Here is a 12,588-nt window from a genome sequence, read left to right on the forward strand (position 1 = left end):
TGTTTATGGTTAATTGAAGACTTTAGAATTTGTAAAATTTATTGGAGAGCTTCGTGCGGACAAAAATCCTTGGTTTTTGATCTTCAGGTTGCTTGCTTTTTGAAACATGCTTGGTTCTTCTAATTTGTTGTGGTCAGCGGAAACAACGTTTATCGCCCAATTTCGCATCTAATTGCAGGATTCGGTGTTCGGTTTACAAGAGGTAGAATTGAATTATCATTAATTTGCTGGTAATGATTTGTAGGAGAAAATTGTGACCAGCGAATTGCTTGTGCAATTTTTTTTAGGAAGTCACTGTTACTTATATCAAATCGTCAGCATTTATTTGATTTTTTTTTTTTTTGAAATTGCAAACTCTTTCAATAAACTAATGTTGACTAATTGGGAGTATTTCTTAATCATTAATGCTTCACATGTTCACATGTATTTCATAGGTAAGGAAATTTATAGTTTTGTCTAATCTTACAATATCATGTGCACTGCATGGAAAAATTTAATTGGTACTTGATTTGTCAATATCGGGTAAACTTACATACTTGACCTTGCGAAGTTGCTCCGGAGTATTTGAATCATCAAAGAGTTAAAAGAGATTGATAATTAAAATGCAGACTACAAATAAATGGCATAGATACATGTGAAAAAATTAAATTTTTCGATAACAAAAAGTTCATTTGATTCATGGAAAGCTTGAGATTTGAGAAATATTTTTCAAAATAAAATATGCTATTAATTAAAGGAAAATATTTTAATTATTGATAACAATTTATGATTGACTATTTTCGTGGGCGATAAATTTTTTTCATTTATTTATTTTTGTAATCGATCATTTTTTGAGAAAATATTTTCCAAATCTTAAGCTTTTGTGAAACGAACTTTCCTAAGATGCACTTTACCAAAAAAAACTTTCCTAAGATGCATAATTTCAATAAACTGCATAGGTTCTTGTGAAATGATGACATGATTTAAAATCTCCTTAAGAAAGTTACTATAAGATTGAAAATTCTAAATTTCAATGCTAAAACAAAAATGTGCCGGCTAAAATAAAATTTACACATTCGTTCATTTACAAAAAAATAAATAAATTGTAATTTAAGTAATTAAAGATATTTGAGAGAAGAGAAAGGCTATTGAGACTCCTTAAAAGGAGATCTGCTTTATTTTATATAATAGTATATATTGGTTTTAAATTAGGAGAAGCAGAGGAAAAATTAAAAGCAATGGTCCCAAATTACAGCTCAAATCTAGCCAACATACTGCTTCCATTGGTAACTTCAAATCAGCCCAAACCCGGCTGTCTCCACCTTCTTCTTCCTCCTCTTTTCGAACCTCCAAGACTTGGACTAAAGAGAAAGGCGTTCTTTTCGTATTCATGGCGGGGTATAAAGCTAACGACGAGCATGATTACCTCTTCAAATTGGTCCTGATTGGCGGCTCAGGCGTCGTCAAACCCAACCTGCTGTCCCGGTCCGCCTTCTGGTCCTCTTGTTCGATCTTTCCTGTCAATTTAATTTCGAAGTTTCGATTCTATGGACGCTAATTCTTTTCTCGTCGATTGTGTCACAAATCTAATTACAGTTGCATGTTTCGCTACGCTATCGCGTTTGTTGAGATTGGATAAGATTTCTCTAATCTGTTTAGGTTTAGATTTACAAGTTGGTTAGTCAGTTCTGAACTTTTAACGAATGTCGCAATGTCAAGCTTGAGAGACGGTGCTCGTAAGTGAGGCGATTGTAGCCCTGGTTTCTTTTCATCTGGGTGAGGTGGCAACCCTCGCCGACTCTTGACTAGCTATCATCCACCATCATCGGCTCTTCGTGGCGATGGTGGGGGCAGCAGTTAGTTTCCCTTCCTTTTTTCTCTTAAATAAATTTCATTTATTGTCAATATAATTTAAATAATATTTAAAATAAAAAAAAAATTGTATTTAAATCAAAACGATGTCATTTTTCCCTCACCAATGTCAGAGAGAAAACAATAAAAAGAGTAAAGTCGACATTTGCACCACTTTGACAATTAAAATTGGATTCAATTACACTTTCATGACATGTTTAGTATTTTCAATGCATTTATCCCTAAAATCGCAAAAGCAATGATCAATACTACAAAAAAAATCTCAAACTAATGCACTTATGATAAATTTACCTCAAACTAATTATTTGATCACCAAAAATCCCAAATTGATCAATTTGTGATATATTCATGATTTTACCATCAAATTATTAAGTTATATGACATGTGACAGGACGTACAAGTTTGGAGTTTTATCCTCCATTTATCATAGTTGTATTTGTTAATTTTTTTGTGGTATTAAGTTAATTTAACGAAAATAACGGAATGTAAATTTGTCACAAATATTTCAATTTAGGATTTTTGGTGGCCAAAAAATTAGTTTGCGATACATTTATCAAAATTTATTATAAATGCTCCGGTTTGGAGTTTTTAAAAGTCAAAAAATTAGTTTGAGATAAATTTATTATATATATATATATATATATATATATATATATATATATATACCATTTAAGGCTTTTCATGATATTAACTCCTAAAACTAAATAGCTATCTAGTACCTTGACAAGAAAAAAAAATACTTATATTCATTTATGGGGGAAAAAGGTTAGCCCCGCCTATTGGGCCGGTCTCACATAAACTCACCATCGCTCGCTTGGCATAAGTATGGTTTGCATTCCAACTGAAAGCTCGGGATTCGTCCTAGCCACAGCTCGCGTTCATAGCCCTATCCTTTGTTTTTTCCCGCATCTCTTGGGCTGAAGAGGTCGCTCGTGCCTCTTGTACTAGTGTGATCAAAGCCATGAAGAGAACTGGTGATCGCAGAGGCAGAATCAGCTGTTCAGACCCGCGGAAGAGTAAAGAGGATGAGGTAGTCGACAGGATCGGCAGCTTGCCCCGAGTTGCTCCTCCTTCACATACTCTCCTTCCTGTCCTTCAGGTGCACTGTCCGCGCATCGTTGATGCTTCGGCCGTTCCGTGGCCTTTGGAAAGTGTTGAATAGTAAAACTATTTTTCTCTTTCCGTGTTCCATATATTTTACAAGAATATAACCACGCATATATACACCGACGTAACCATCCTAGAATCTCCTACAAATCTGGAGATCTCCTATAAATCACTACAAATAAGGAGATCTCCTACAAATCAAAAGATACATATGTATATATAAAGACCTTAAGTAGAAAAACTCTCCTATTGAGGCCCTAATTGACAGATCATGTTAACACTCCCCCTTAAGCTGGTGAGAAAATATCTTTGATACCCAGCTTGACAAGTGAGCTGTGGAAAGCTCGACTCGATACATCCTTTGTAAGTATGTCTGCCAACTGGTCTTCAGATTTGATAAATGAAAAACTCACCACCCTATCATCCAGATTTTGCTTGATAAAATGCCTATCAACTTCAACATGTTTAGTGCGGTCATGTTGAACTGGGTTGTGGGAAATTTGAATCGTGACCTTATTATCACAAACCAATTGCATTCCTAACTTAGGTGGAAAACCAAGTTCTGTCAACAACTTCTTTAGCCACAAAAGCTCAGATAGTCCTTTAGCCATCCCCCGAAACTCAGCTTTAGCACTTGATAAAGCTACTACCTTTTGTTTCTTGCTCCTCCATGTAACCAAGTTTCCTCCCACAAATGTGAAGTAGCTTGACGTCGATCTCCTATCCGAGGTATTGCCAGCCCAATCAGCATCCGTAAATCCTTCCACCTCATGGTGATTATTCTTTGCAAAGAAAAGTCATTTTCCTGGTGCTGACTTCAAGTAGCGTAAAATTCGAACTACAACATTCATATGATCTTCACTAGGAGCGTGCATAAATTGACTTACAACTCCTACAGCATATGCAATGTCAGGCCGAGTGTGCGATAGATAAATTAATCTCCCTACCAACCTTTGATATCGGTCCTTATTGGTCGATACCTGATTAGGGAAAACTCCAAGTTTATGATTCTGTACTATAGGGGTATCAGCAGGTTTGCAATCCAACATCCCCACCTCAGCCAACAAGTCCAATACATACTTTCGTTGAGACAAGAATATACCCTCCTTTGATCTAGCCACTTCAATACCCAAAAAATATTTTAGGCCCCCCAAGTTCTTCATCTCGAACTCATTTGCCAGTTTCCTTTGAAGTTCTGTGATCTCCTCAAGGTCATCCCCTGTGATGATCATGTCATCTACATATATAATCAATGCCGTCACTTTGTTATGCTGCCGTTTCAGGAACAACGTATGGTCTGAGTTACTTTGAGTGTACCTATACCTTTTCATTGCAGAGCTAAAGTGACCAAACCAAGCCCGTGGTGATTGCTTTAATTCGTACAACGACCGCTCAAGTTTACATACCACTTCCGATTTATCAGCACACGCATATCCTAGTGGGATTTCCATGTAGATCTCTTCTTCCAAATCTCCATGTAAGAACGCATTCTTTACATCAAATTGATGTAAGGGCCAGTCCAAATTTGCTACAAGTGATAACAATACCCGCACAGTGTTCAGTTTTGCAACTGGAGAGAATGTTTCCTGGTAGTCCACGCCATAGGTCTGGGTATATCCCTTTGCTACTAGACGTGCCTTGTACCTCTCAACAAAACCATCTGCTTTATATTTGATGGTGAAGACCCAATTACATCCTACTGCCTTCTTTCCCTTCGGTATTGAACCCACTTGGGATCCCTTAATGCCTCCTGTACTCCACTAGGAACTCTACTTGCAAAGACATTCGAGACAAATGCCTTTAAAGGTCTCGCCAACTGCTTTGTCGAAACATAATTAGTAATCGGATACTTTGACCTTCGTTCTTCCACATCTGGAGAGTACCTATTAGGAGCCTTGCCACGATTATGTCTACGGGCAATTTATAACAAACAGCTACATCAGTATCAACAGACAAATTCTGTGTGGTAGAAGAACTTACCTCAGGAGTATCCTCAAGAGAATTGTCAGGTACTAAAAAAGGGGTATTTTGAAGTGGAGGGAGCTGTTCTTGAGATTGTTTGTGTGTCTCTTGCACCAAATCAAGCTGATGATTAGATTCCTTAGTGTACTGCTGTTTATTTTCCATTGTCCCATCATGATCCGTGACCACACCATTGCTGGCCAACATGTGAACCCGCTTGTCAACTTGCACCTTAGCTTGTGTGTTACCAGTCCTTGTGTCACCAGGTGTTGGCATTGCGGGGTCATTCTTTTTTAAAGCAAAATCAGCCGCAACCCCTGCCATCACACCACATTCCCACCAATTTGTCCTTTCACTAGAAGTCTCCCCCTGAAAGGTACAATTGGGTGTGGGAAAAAATAATTCGGACTCAACGAATGTGACATCCATTGTGATGTGGGATTTCTTGGTAGCTGGATTATAACAACGGTATCCTTTCTAATGAGTGCCATAACCAAAGAAAACACACTTCACCGCACACGGATCAAGTTTTGTCCATTGGTTCTTGTGGAGATGGATGTATGCCACACACCCAAACACTTTGGGAGGTAGTGTCATGATGGAAGGAAGAGGAACATAGGATTCAAGTGCTTGAAGTGGGGTCTGAAAATTCAACACATGAGATGGCATTCTATTCATCAAATGTACCACTGTAACCACGGCGGCATCCCAAAAACGAGATGCAACTTGACCACCTATGAGGAGTGCCCGTGCCGTCTCGAGGATATGCCGGTTCTTCCTTTCAGCGATACCATTCTGTTGGGGTGTCCTAGTGCAAGACGTTTCATGTATAAGCCCGTGATCCTAAAAGTAAACTGCAAGATGCTGATTAATATATTCCCCACCATTGTCGCTACGAAGGACTTGAATTTGAGTCCCAAACTGTGTTGCAATCATCCGATGAAACATACGGAATATTGTTGCCACTGTTGGAGAAATCTTTCTAGAATATTTTGAAGCTGACAAAACGTTTCCATCAGTCTGGTCTGGAGCTTTGTAGACCCTTCTACTTAGAGTCTGAAGACTTTCAGATCACCAAACTTAAGACTCAAGACTATTCTCATTGACAGTTTCTAATCCAGTGACGAAGGCTATCCAGAGCTAAAGTGTTTGGTTTAGGATTCGGTCTTATCAACTGGAGAAGATCTCTTGGCTGGATATGATATAACAGATTCTTTTATTCGAAATCAAGATCGTTTGACGATCCGATGATTGATGAGATATTCTTGGAAGGTTCTATTCTTGGAAACCAAGATCCTGATTGTATGGGCGAACATGATTGATGGGCTATCGACATGTTCCTTTAATAGCTCGAATGATCTTCTTAATTGATTCTGTCCAACGGGAAGATTGAAAGAACTCCTTCGGTAAGTGCCAACGGGTATGATGGCATAAAGGAGTATAAAAGGAAGTCGTTCCAGTTGTTCTAGTGCGTGCACGATAGAGAAATTCCAGAGTCTGAAGCTCCTTGATTATTAGTCGATTCATATTGAGCGAAATTGTATACACAAAAGAGAGTCTATACTTAGTGATACCTTGAGAGAGTGTGGTAGAACTTCTACACCGTGAAATCAAGGGAAAGCATTGCTGTAACATCTCTTTGTTCATAGTGGAATCCAGCCAGTGGACTGTCAGTGCTGAAGAGTGGACGTAAGCTTCAAATAAGACGAACCACTATAATCCTTGCGTTCAATTTTCTCTTCCGTACTCTCTGTCTTATTTTGATCGTTGTTTGTTGACGAGAAAAATCTTCTCATTTCTATTGTCTGTCTAGTATTGTGCGATTGTCTCGAGAAATTATTTTTGAGATATGTTGAGCAAAAGTCCTAAAACTTGTCAAGAAAGTGCAATTGAGTCCTAAAACTTACAAAAAGTTCAATCAAGTCCTAAAACTTGTCAAGTTTGTTCAATTGAGTCCTAAAGTTAACACCGTCAAGAAAGTTAACGGAAATTGTTGACGTGGCGCCGACGTCATATTTTAAATGATTTTTTATTTTTCAAATGGCTTTTTTTAAATTATTTTTTATTTAAAATATTTAAAAATTAGATAAAAAAACTGAAAAGGAAAATCTAAATTCATTTAAAAAAAGGAAAATCTAAATTTATTTAAAAACAAAACTGTTCAAAAAAAAAAAAAAAAAGGGCACCGGTGGACTTCGCCGCCCCGCCACCGCCCATCGCCGGAGGGGCCGGCGACCGGTCCGCCCCGGGCGGGGTGGCCGCCCTCGCCTGTGCGAGGCCTCGCCAGCCCTCGCCCGGGGCCGGCGAGGGCCGCCACCCCCGCCCGGGGTCAACGACCGTCGCTCGGCCCTTCCGGCGATGGGCGGCGGCGTCGGCGGCGGGTGAGAAGAGGGCTGATTTTTTTAAAACAATTTTAAAAATAACTTTTATAACTTTTATTTTTAATTTTGGTGAAAATAAGATAAAATGAATAAATCTAATTTTTTTTTAGTTTTTAATTTTTTTAAATGAATAAAAATCATTAAAAAAATACACGTGTAAAATAAAAAAAATTTAAAATGACACGTCAGCATTTTTAACGGAAAAGGCTAACGGTGTTAACTTTAGGACTCAATTGAACTAACTTGACAAGTTTTAGGACTTGATTGAACTTTTTGTAAGTTTTAGGACTCAATTGCACTTTCTGGACAAGTTTTAGGACTTCTGCTGAACATATCCCATTATTTTTTATACCTATTCACCCCCTCTAGGTACTTATACTAGCCATATCAGCCACTTCATCTTTATGCTTCATTAAATAAACCCAAGACATCCGGGTACAATCATCCACAAATGTTACAAACCAACGAATCCCAGATAGAGTAGTAAGCGGTGAAGCGCCCCACACGTCCGAATGAACCAAAGAAAATGGCCTAATGCTTTTATTAAAACTTAAAGGAAAAGAGGCACGATGACTTTTTGCCAAAATACATGTCTCACATTGGAATTCAGTATCTGACAAATTTTGAAACAAGTCTGGAAATAAATGTTTTAAATACCGAAAAGACGGGTGTCCTAAGCGACGATGCCATAACCAAATCGCTTTCTCTTTATTAGTAGACCCACTACTTGTGTGACGTGCTCGGCCTACTTGAAAGTCATCAACATAGTACAGGCCCCCCCCCTTTTTAGTACCATGACCAATAATCTCCTTCGTGAGGATATCCTGAAATAAGCAAAAAGATGTATACATAAGAACACAACACTTCAAAGCATCAGTGAGTTGGCCAACAGAGAGTAACCGGTTAGACAGAGAGGGCACTAATAAAGTGTGAGACAATGATAAAGAAGGTGTAAGATCAGCATTGCCAGCCCCAGTGACAGGATAACTAGTGCCATTCGCATGATATATACTCTGTCTCCTCGGAGTGGTGTAGCATATAATATCATTACGATTGGGTGTCATGTGATCTGTTGCCCCGGAATCAACAATCCACCCCTCCCCGCCACACTGAGAATTACTAACAAGTGCACACCCAATGTTACCTTCAGGAGCCGCATAAGAAGTATTGGTAGCGTCTACTTGCGGTACCAAGGAAAGGGGTGAGGTCCCGGTAGCCAATGATGCCTGCCCTTGTCCTATAGAAATTTCTGTCTTTTTCTTGTCCTGCAACTCCTTCCACCAATCCAGATAACCATGCAATTTAAAACAGGTATCTTTTTTATGTTTAGTATTACCACAATGAGTACAACCTCCAGGATGTTGTGGTTTAGCCTTCAAACCTTTTTTAGTCCTCCCTCCACTAGACGTGATATTAGGAGGGACCATCTGGAGAGCTTTGGACTCATTGTTGGCCTCGAGAAAATGTGAGATAACATTTTCACCACGCGACACCAGGGCTGCCGCGGTGCTAGATGGTTCAATTGAAGATAACATAACAGCTTGGCGTACATCCTCTCACCTCACCCTGGCGTACGCTTGCTCCACCGTCGGGAGGGGATGCATCTGTAGAACATCAGCCCTGACTTTGTCAAGGCGGTCATCGAGCCCGTCAAGGAAAAGATATACACAGTCTTCTTGCACAAGAGCGTTGTAGCGCTCGATATCACGAGGACAAGTCATGGGATTAGGCCGTCGAAAATCAACCTCCCGCCATAAACCCTGAAGATCATTATAATACTTTTCAATCGGGCCGCCTGCCTGCTTCAATCGAGACAAATGTCGCTTTAGATCATACACTTGGGAGACATCGGTGCCATCAAAGAACGTAGTAGCCACCGAATCCCATACTGCCTTTGCTGTTGGGAAATGGATAAAATTCCCAATCAACGCCGGGTCCATGGAATTGATGAGCCATCCTTTAACTGTACTGTCGTCAGTCTTCCACTTCCGAAAATTAGGGTTGGTCAGAAGTGGGGGTGGAAAATCCCCATTGATATATCCCAATTTGTCTTCCCTGAGATATACATCTCGACAACTTGGGACCAAAGGCCATAATTACGGTCATCCAACTTGACTACAATTGGTGGGGCGGAGTTTTCAGCATGAGAAGGTGAGGCTTGATGGTGAGACAAGATTTGTTCAACTTGGACGTCAAGGATTCAAGGAGTGCATCAGTAGTGGAAGTACCTCCCAGAGCCTGATGCGGGACTACAGTGCCTTCCGCTGGAGCCGGAGGAACTATCTCGATGGGTGGCTTGTCATCCTCCATGAATCCCGATAAAGGGTGTAGTCAGTGTGGCAATCCACACGAAACCACCGCGCGACTACGCCACAACAAGGAATTCGGATCGTGATCAGAACACAGAGTCCCTAGATCATTTGCTCCGATACCATGTTGAACAGTAAAACTATTTTTCTCTTACTATGTTCCATATATTTTACAAGAATATAACCACGCATATATACATCGACGTAACCATCCTAGAATCTCCTACAAATCTGAAGATCTCCTATAAATCACTACAAATCAGGAGATCTCCTACAAATCAAAAGATACATATGTATATATAAAGACCTTAAATAGAAAAAAATCTCCTATTGAGGCCCTAATTGACAGCTCATGTTAACAGAAAGGAGTAGTGCAATTTCCATGCTTGCCGTGGTGGCCGTTCTGGAGCTGGCGGCGGTGGGTTCTCGAATTTCGGGGACCATGTGTTGGCGCTACACGAGAGCCACGAAGTCCATATGTACCTTATCGAGTTGGAATTCCATGCAAGTGGCTCAATTTGATGGTGGGAGTTATGTCAAATAAATTGGATGACTGGATATGCTTGGCGCTGAAAAAAAAGAAGAAGTGAAAATCCATGATGTTGCCCTAGCTATTGGGAGCATCACCAACCCTTCACTTTAGAGTGCCGAGTTCTGTTCTCGGGTCTAGTAGCCTGATGGAGCTTAAATAGGAAGTTTGTAATATCGAATTTAAGATTCATTTGGAATCGCTTCAAAACTTGTGGATGTTTGATGTTAGTTTAATGGTGTATTTAGTAATTATTCTATTTTAGGAAACAATTTTTGTTAAGAAATGATTTTTTGTTTTATTTTTCTTTTTGAATGAATTTCCGAGCATTTAAAGACTTTTGGTAACTATTCACAATTTCTAATCTCACGCAATCAAAATCAATTTCTTTTAATTTTCAAATAATTTTATTACTTTATTTTTCTTTTTTCCTTTTCTCTCCTTCTCCTACCTCTAGTCATCTGGTTGGCGACCTCATTAGAGTGTCGTTGGCCCCCGGCAAGGCCAAGCCACCATGAGGCACGTCAGCTTGAGCCTCATCATGGCTTGACCTCACCAGGCCAAGGCGAGACCGACCTTGTGTTGGTTGGGCAAAGCTTGCCAAACCTACTGATCATCGATGATTGCCAGCGGTAGCGATAGTGGTGGTGGTGGCTAGTGACCTATTGGGAGGAAGAAGAAGAGAGAAGGAAAAGAGTAAAAAAAGAAAAGAAAGGAAAATAGGAAAAAGGAAAAATGAGTTGGCTTGATTACGGAATTACTCCCGAGAACAAAGAAACAAATTTTTTCTACTCGTTGATTTGATTCTAAATTTATTCTCAAGAGCAAATTTGTTCTAAGAACAAATTATGATGCAAGTCTGCAATCTACAAATAATGATTCATTACTCAAAATCCGTCATGCTATTAGAGACTAGTTGGGAAACTCATCTGTCTCACTATGACCAAACCAAACATATGTTATGCAGTCCAATCATGCATAGTCCAAAACAGTCTCATATGAATGCTACCTTGAAAGTTGTGAAAATTTTGAAGAAATGCCTAGGACTAAGGATTCTTTTTTGTTGCAATTGTAACATGGAAATGACAGTTAACTGCAATGTAGATTATGCGACTTGTCCCATGCATCGACGGTTCATCACTGGTTTTTGCATCAAATTTGTAGAATTGTTGCTTTAGTGGAAGATAAAGAAACAGTCCACTATGTCCCTATCATTAGCTGAAGCTGAGTATTGATCCATGGCTAAGACTCTGTGTGAAGTAATTTGATTACAGGGCCTACTTCTAGATCTCGGAGTGTAGGTCTCAAACTTGCGGCAAATCCCATAGTACATGAGAGGACAAAGCATAGAGGTTGACTGTCGCTTTATTTGAGAAAAGATTCAAGAAGGATTAATCAAGACTAGAGGAATCGGGACTGATATGGCTAATATAAGTACCTAGAGGGGGGTGAATAGGTATAAAAAATAATTTCTCGAGACAATCGCACAATACTAGACATACAATAGAAATGAGAAGATTTTTCTAATCAACAAACAACGATCAAAATAAGACAGAGAGTGCGGAAGAGAAAATTGAACGCAAGGATTATAGTGGTTCGGCTTATTTCAAGCCTACATCCACTCTTCAGCACTGACAGCCCACTGGCTAGATTCCACTATGAACAAAGAGATGTTACAGCAATGCTTTCCCTTGATTTCACGGTGTAGAAGTTCTACCACACTCCCTCAAGGTATCACTAAGTATAGACTCTCTTTTGTGTATACAATTTCGCTCAATATGAATCGACTAATAATCAAGGAGCTTCAGACTCTGGAATTTCTCTATCGTGCACGCACTAGAACAAATGGAACGACTTTCTTTTATACTCCTTTATGCCATCATACCCGTTGGCACTTACCAAAGGAGTTCTTCCAATCTTCCCGTTGGACAGAATCAATTAAGAATATCATTCGAGCTATTAAAGGAACATGTTGATAGTCCATCAATCATGTTCGCCCATACAATCAAGATCTTGGTTTCCAAGAATAGAACCTTCCAAGAATGTCTCATCAATCATCCGATCTTCAAACGATCTTGATTTCGAATAAAAGAATCCGTTATATCATATCCAACCAAGAGATCTTCTCCAGTTGATAAGACCGAATCCTCAACCAAACACTTTAGCTCTGGATAGCCTTCGTCACTGGATTAGAAACTGTCAATGATAATAGTCTTGAGTCTTGAATCTTGAGTCTTGAGTCTAGTGATCTGAAGGTCTTCAGACTCTAAGTAGAAGGGTCTACAAAGCTCCAGACCAGACTGATAGAAACTTTTTGTCAGCTTCAAGATATTCTAGAAAGATTTCTCCAACAATCTCCCCATTTTTTATGGTGACAAAACTTTCCTGTAGATTTGAACAACTTTGACCTGCAAAACATTACTCAAGCAATATGGATATCTCATAAAGA

This window comes from Eucalyptus grandis, chromosome 11 (genome assembly GCF_016545825.1).
Source record: "Eucalyptus grandis isolate ANBG69807.140 chromosome 11, ASM1654582v1, whole genome shotgun sequence".
In the NCBI taxonomy this organism is placed as follows: domain Eukaryota; kingdom Viridiplantae; phylum Streptophyta; class Magnoliopsida; order Myrtales; family Myrtaceae; genus Eucalyptus; species Eucalyptus grandis.